We start from the raw sequence: 7,141 nt of genomic DNA, 5'->3' as shown, positions 1-7,141 counted from the left end.
GCACTTAATCATCAGGTACTCCAGGTCCGGTGAGCAGAAGGATCTGATCGGGTGCAAGTTCGCATAATCACACCAGCTGTTGTTGATCATGAAACACACACCACCGCCTCTGCTTTTCCCAGTAAGATCCTGTGACCTGTCTGCATGGTGCACAGAGAACCCCGGTAGTTGTATTGCGGAGTCCGGTACCTTTTCCGATAGCCAGGTTTCTGTGAGGCAGATCACGCAGCAGTCCCACATCTCTCGCTGGAATGAGATCCGTGCCCAAAGCTCGCACAACTTGTTCTCTAGAGACTGCACATTAGCCAGTAATAAACTGGCTAATAATAAACTCTCCGACACCACCTTGAGGGAGTCCAGCTCTATCCCCACAACATTACTGGCCTTATGAATCAGTTTATCGAGTCTGTTGGCATCTGCGACCCTCAGCCTGCTCCCCCAGCATGCAACAGCATCGAGGATCGCACTGGCTATAACAGACTCGTAGAAAATCCTGAGCATTTTCTGGCAGATGTTGAAGGACCTCAGTCTTCTCAAAAAATAGAGACGACTCTGGCCCTTCCTGTAAAGTGCTGTGGTGTTTTTAGCCCAGTCCAGTTTATTGTCAATGTGTACTCCAAGGTATTTATAGTCCTCCACAATGTCAACACTGACACCCTCGATTGAATCAGGGGTCAAGTGTTTCCTGGTCCACTATCAATTCCTTGGTCTTTGCCACGTTGAAATGCAGATGATTCTGCTCACACCACGTGACAAAAGAGTCAACCACAGCCCGGTACTCTGTCTCATCATCCCTGCTGATACATCCAACCACCGCAGAGTCATCAGAAAACTTCTGAAGATGGCAAGTCTGTGCAGTGGCTGAACTCTGTGGTGTAGAGGGTGAAGAGGAAGGGGGAGAGGAAAGTTTCCTGTTGTGCCCCTGTGTTGCTGATTACCTTGTCAGACACACACTGTGGGAGACGTGCATATTGTGGTCTTCCTGTCAGGTAATCAACAATCCAGGACACCAGAGAAGCATCCACCTGCATCGCTGTTAACTTATCACCCAGGAGGGTCAGCCTGATGGTGTTGAAAGCACTGGAAAAGTCAAAAAACGTGACCCTCACAGTGCTTGCTGGCTGGTCCAGATAGGTGTAGACATGATTGAGCAGGTAGATGATGGCGTCCTCTGTTCCGAGACGAGGCTGATAAGCAAATTGAAGGGGATCCAGATGTGGTCTGACAATGGGTCGCAGCTGGTCCAGGATGAGCCTTTCCAGGGTCTTCATGATGTGGGAAGTCAGTGCCACGGGCCTGTAATCCTGGGGGCCACTGGGACGTGGCGTCTTTGGAATAGGGACGAGGCATGATGTCTTCCACATCACTGGTACCCTCTGCAGACTCAGACTCAGCATAAACAGTTTATGAAAGATTCCACACAGCTGGGGGGCACAGGTCTTGAGGACGCAGAGACTCACTCCGTCTGGTCCAGCAGACTAGCCTGAGTGAAGTCTCCTCATTTGCATCTCAACCTGGTATTGAGTGAAGGTGATGGGTGGGGGAGGGGTGTCAGGAATCTCACAGGAGTCAACAGCGCCATGTAAAGAGAGAGGCTGGCACAGTGGTGTGGCTCTGGATTCCAGGCTGACTACAGGTGAGGTTGTGGGGGTGTCAGCAGACACTGTGGTGTCGAATCTATTGAAAAACAGATTCAACTCGTTAGCTCTATCCTCACCTCCCACAGCTCCCCTGCTGTTGGTTGGCCTGAATCCAGTGATGGTCTTCATGCCCCTCCACACCTCTCTCATGCTGTTCTGCTGGAGTTTCCACTCCAGCTTCCTCCTGTAATTGTCCTTAGCCTCTCTGATCTTGTCCTTTAGTAACACCTGGACCTTCCTCACCTCCTCTTTATTGCCCCATCTGAAAGCCCTCTTCTTGTTGTTGAGGAGAGCTTTGATGTCCTTAGTCACCCACGGCTTGTTATTTGGGTAACAATGAACAGTCTGAGCTGGAACAATGGAGTCGGTGCAGAAAGTTATGTAGTCTGTGATACACTCAGTAAGCCCATTGATGTCCTCGGCGTGAGGCTCACGGAGTGTTTCCCAGTCAGTCACCTCGAAACAGCCCTGTATGAGGCCATTTTGAGAACTCACCACTTGTCCCATCGATTTAATCCCAGCTGGCAGCCTTGTGGGGTTTTGAACAGTCAATTCCACTTTCTATAATCTTCAAATAAGCCAGGGCCAAGCCGGCTCCGATCAGCAAGAACCCCGTTATCATGGTTCCAAATAGGTAGATATCTTCAACACTTAGGCTCACCCAGACTTCTTCTTGAGAAAAGGGTGTCAATTGCATTCAGGGACCAGTTGATCAAATCCATAATTCCTCTAGGGTTTAGAGAACAGACTGTGAGAGAGTGTTCCGGGGAAGTAATACAAAATACACAAGACTAGACAAGGACACAAGAGGCTAAGCAGGGAGATAAGGGAGGGAGGAGAGGAGATGAGAAAACTGTGACTGCCTTCGCCAAGAGCCAAAGATAACTATCACCGAAGGAGTATCCCCTTTTCCTTTCAAGCTCTGCATCTGACTCTTAAACTACTCCAGGCTCTCTTCTTCCTCCTGGGCTGGACTGCGCCCTCTGTCCTCCTTCTGGGTCGGAGCTGGTGTGGGTAATTCTTGAAACTGGACCAACTCTTCTCCTTCTCAACTTTCCTCTTCCAGCAAGGCCCCCTTAAGGCTCCCTTCTGTGGCCATTCTCGATATAGCCTTTTTGGAGCCCGAATTAAAAGTCATCGGTGAGGTTTTATTCAGGGGTCTAGCTTGTTTAGCTAGCTCATAATCACAATCAATGGTCCCAGAATTGAGCCTCACCACTGTGCTGTACTCCTCCATGATTCCGTCAATTACCACTAGAGTAGGGTAATTTCCGGAATACGGTGGCAAAGCATACACAGCAGGGGGTGCAGTGGGCCGGAGCGTTTATAGAACAGAGACCCTGCTTACCTTTTTCCTCCACTGGCTCCCTCATCCAGTGCTCCACCCCCTGGCAGCTAATTCCCCATCTCATTAGCTTGGCTCTTCTCTCCTCCTCCTAAGTTGTTTCTTAATTCCCCTTTTCTTCAATGTTTTACCTCCTTCCATCTTCTTTCTCAAATTCTTTTCCTTTTCTTTAGAAGCTCGAGCTGCTTCCAGCAATACTTTGGCCAGTGGCGGCACATATCATCCTTCACCCCCTGCTCATCACATATTTCTCTAATTTCTTTCCGTATTTCCAATATTTTCCCATCCTTACCTGTATTGTTTCCAGTGATAGCTTTTCCCAGTTCTTCTTTCTGTTTCCCAATGGTATTTTATTTGCTTCCCTTTTCCATTTTAGCCCTAGGCTTTTCTCTAATAATTACTTTAAAATCTGCCATTTTTCACTTTTCAATTGTAATACTTACCACTGTCCACCAGACGTAACCCTTGTTCTTTTTCTATCCTCCTTGGCACTCCTCCTCAGTTATGCCCTCGCGCTCAAGTCCACCCCTCTGAGTTTGGGTACCTGCTCCTCCTCCTTCTGTCAGTCTGCTTCACACCGCCCTAGGAGACACTTCCTTGTCCCTCGCACTCAATACACTATACAGAGCGCGTCTCATTCTGCAACCCCAAGCACATGGTTTTAGATGCAAATTTCAATTTTAAGTCTAATTTCCTAACCCAAAATTGACCCCCACAGTCTAGAAACACTACAGCGGGCTCGCCAACCCAGCTCGGAATCTAACCGGCGAAGGAACACAAACCCGGTCAAAAACTTGGGCCCACTCTCATGCAGACTGTCAACCGTGGTGAATTTAACTACTCGATTTCAATCGAGACGTGATCTTTCACACTTTTCACATTCACACACACAATCTACAGGCGCTGCAATGGCCTCACCCACCTCCGCACTGAATCTAGCCGGTGGAAGAACTCGGGCCCGCTCTCGTGTAGGCTGTCAACTATGACGAGGATCCCACACCTCGATTTAGCTATTCGGGGGCCCTCACTTTCCCAGGCTGCCACCCTAGTTCCCGTTCTTATTCTTACACTTTCAGTCGCTATCCACAACAACCAATTAGTTTCCTCGGTTTTACTTATTACTTTACTTATTTGCTGGGCGAAACCCAGACCACCCAATCTGTCTTCCTTAGCCTCCTATTGGAATCTCCAGATGAGCCGCCAATTGTTAAATATCAACACTTCACCGAGTTCTTTTGATTCCTCATAGGCATCTGAAGGAAGACAAAACACTGCTCAGTAGACCATTTCACACTTTTATTCTCTTTCACAATACTTCTAGAAGGGAGATGCTTCCTGCAAGACACGTTGCCGCGAATCTCAAAATGGTGACGGACTCTGACAGCTGCTGGGAGAGAGAAGCGAGCGAGTGCGAGAGTTTTGACAGCAAATGCGGACCTGGCCCTGGTTTCCAAATTCTTCTGTTGCTTTGTATATGTATGTGGCAGAGGTGTGGTCCCGGGCGCGGCTGCAGGGGAGGAGTGGTGCAGTGAGCTCAACGGGGCGGTGCTGGAGACGCAGGTGAGAACAGCTGATGGCGTTTGGACTGATGATGGTTTCCTTCCCCTTTTATAGTGAAACGGGAGAGGAGCGGAGGGGAGGCTGGAAATCAGCTGAGACCGGAGCTGTCAGACTGTGGACTACCATAATAAATGAAAACTAGAAATAAACGTGGCATCTGGCAACAAACAACTGTGCGTGTGTGAAGTGCATTTCACAATGTATAAGCGTGCTCTGTGAGAGTCGTCAATTGTGTGTATAAATTCAGTGCTTGTGCGTGTACAGGCTGAAGCTGAAGGGGTGAGCCGCCTTTTCTTTTGAAATGTTTTTCTCTTGTTTCTGGGCAAGGAAGCGAGGGATGGCTATTGTCATTTGTTTGTTTTGTTTCTTTCTTAGGGATTAGTTAGTTTTCTCTAGCAGGACTTAGTTGGTTTTGTTTATTATTTTGTCCTGGGTTCACCCTGGAGCTATGCTTCCTTACACTAATCAAAATCACTTTTTTTTAAACTCATAACCAGGTTACGGTTGTTCAGTTTGGGAACCAGGACAGGTACTTGCTTCTCTCTCCTCAAATCTTATGTGCGTCTTTACATGCCTAGACTATGGGCGTAACACCTGCCCACTAAGACTCATGAGTTTAATCAGGTCTTTTAATAAAATCTTTGCTTTAAAGATACAGGCCTCTTGGTCCCTTGAAAGTATTTGCATTTGCATTTCAGCATTCATTTCTAAGTACTCAAGATTACATACAAATCACTGTGCACATTTGTAGATCTTTGTTTATGCTTATCGATACATAACATCCCTGGACGTGTTTTAAAGGCCTGTACAGAGCAGTTGAAAAACGTTTTTGCAGACATACTCAACATTTTGCTCAGACAGGGAGTTGGGCAGCTTGCCTTGAGAGTGCCACCATAATACCAGTCCCAAAGAAGGTTTAACTCGGCATGTGTCCCTCACACGAATTGTGAGTAAAGGCTTTGAGCGGCTGGTCTTGAAGCACATCACAAAGACCTGTATCCCCTTCAGTTCGCATACAGAACCAACCGATCTAAAGAGGATGCTATCTCCACCACACTCCGTGTTATGCTGTCACACCTGGAGAAGAAGAACACCTATGCCAGAGTCCTTTTCATTGACTTTAGCTCCGCTTTTATTATGATCATTCCACAGCAGTTGGTGGAAAAGCTGATGCTATTAGGAGTGGACCCGGCAACCTGCAACTGGGTTTTCAGCTTCTTGACAAAGCGGCAACAGACAGCCAATGTAGGCAGCCACACATCACAGGCCATCTTAGTGAGCACAGGCTCTCCTTAGGCGTGTGTCCTGAGCCCGCTGCTGTTCAGCCTGCTCACACATGACTGTATGGCCAGATTCAGCACTAACCAGGTTGTGAAGTTTGCAGACGACACAACTGTGGTTGTCTCATCACTAACAACGACAAGTCTGCCTATAGAATGAAAGTGGAGCAGCTTGAAGTGCGGTGCAGATCCCACAGTCTCACCATCTCACCACCAGTGTGGACAAAGCAAAAGAGATGGTGATTGATTTCAGGAAGGCTGGCAGAGCTAATAAACGATCCTTCTCCATTAACACCACAGCAGTTATCAAAAAAGCACAAACTATGTCCACTCCATCAGGAGACTCAGAAATGCATGACTCTCCACACCTCGCCTCACAACTTTCTATAGAGGCACCATTGAAAACATCTTGACACAAGGTTTTGCATCTTGGTTTGGCAGCTGCAAGTCCTATAAGAAGCATCAACTTAATAGGATTGTTAAGACTGCCACGAGGATTGTTGGTGCCCCTCTCTTATCACTGTAGGAGATCTATAAACTGCTGCATATACAAAGCTATCTCCATCATTAGAGACTCCCACCACCCCTCCCATGGCCTATTCCCCATTCTGCCGTGTTGCAAGAAGTACAGGAGCATAAGCTGCAGAACCACCAGGACGCTGAAAGAGTTCTTTGTGTCACGGTTCTGGGTTATTTTAAGCCAGCCTTTTCTGTTTCTCATATTTTGGTGTTTTTTCTGTATTAGGATTTATGTTCTGATTCTTTAGTGGTGCCGTTTTGATTATTATTATTGTAGGTTTAGTTCAGTGTCAAGTCTGCATCTTTGTTTTTAGTTTCTTGTTTCCTGTTTTACTTCAAAGGTTTACGGAGCCCCGCAGGGGACATGGGAGGAAAAAAAATTAAGACGGACCTTTGCGAGATCTTGCAAAAGTTTTGCGAGATCTTGCAAAAGTTTTGCGAGATCTCGCAAAATTAACTCGGGATCTCGCAAAACTTTTGTGAGATCTCCCAAAACAAACTCGGGATCTCGCAAAAGTTGAATTCCAACAATGGCGGCAGCTACTTAGTTGTAATATTACTCTTTCTGGGTCATAAAATACACTTTTAAGATATTTTCAGAAATGTAGTTGTGTAAACGTCAGATACCTGCTCGGTTTACAAGACATCACATATTTCCAAAAGTGCTCTGATGTCTGAGATGTGACACCCACCATCTCGAAGTTAACGGGAGGTCGAGACCTACTACAGCCGGGAGGAACACCGCTTTCCCGGCACATTGTGCCTCGACCTCCCGGTCGGCTTCGAGCTGGCGGCCT

The sequence above is a fragment of the Neolamprologus multifasciatus genome, chromosome 16 (genome assembly GCF_963576455.1).
Source record: "Neolamprologus multifasciatus chromosome 16, fNeoMul1.2, whole genome shotgun sequence".
In the NCBI taxonomy this organism is placed as follows: Eukaryota; Metazoa; Chordata; class Actinopteri; order Cichliformes; family Cichlidae; genus Neolamprologus; species Neolamprologus multifasciatus.
This window is presented reverse-complemented; position numbering follows the sequence as displayed.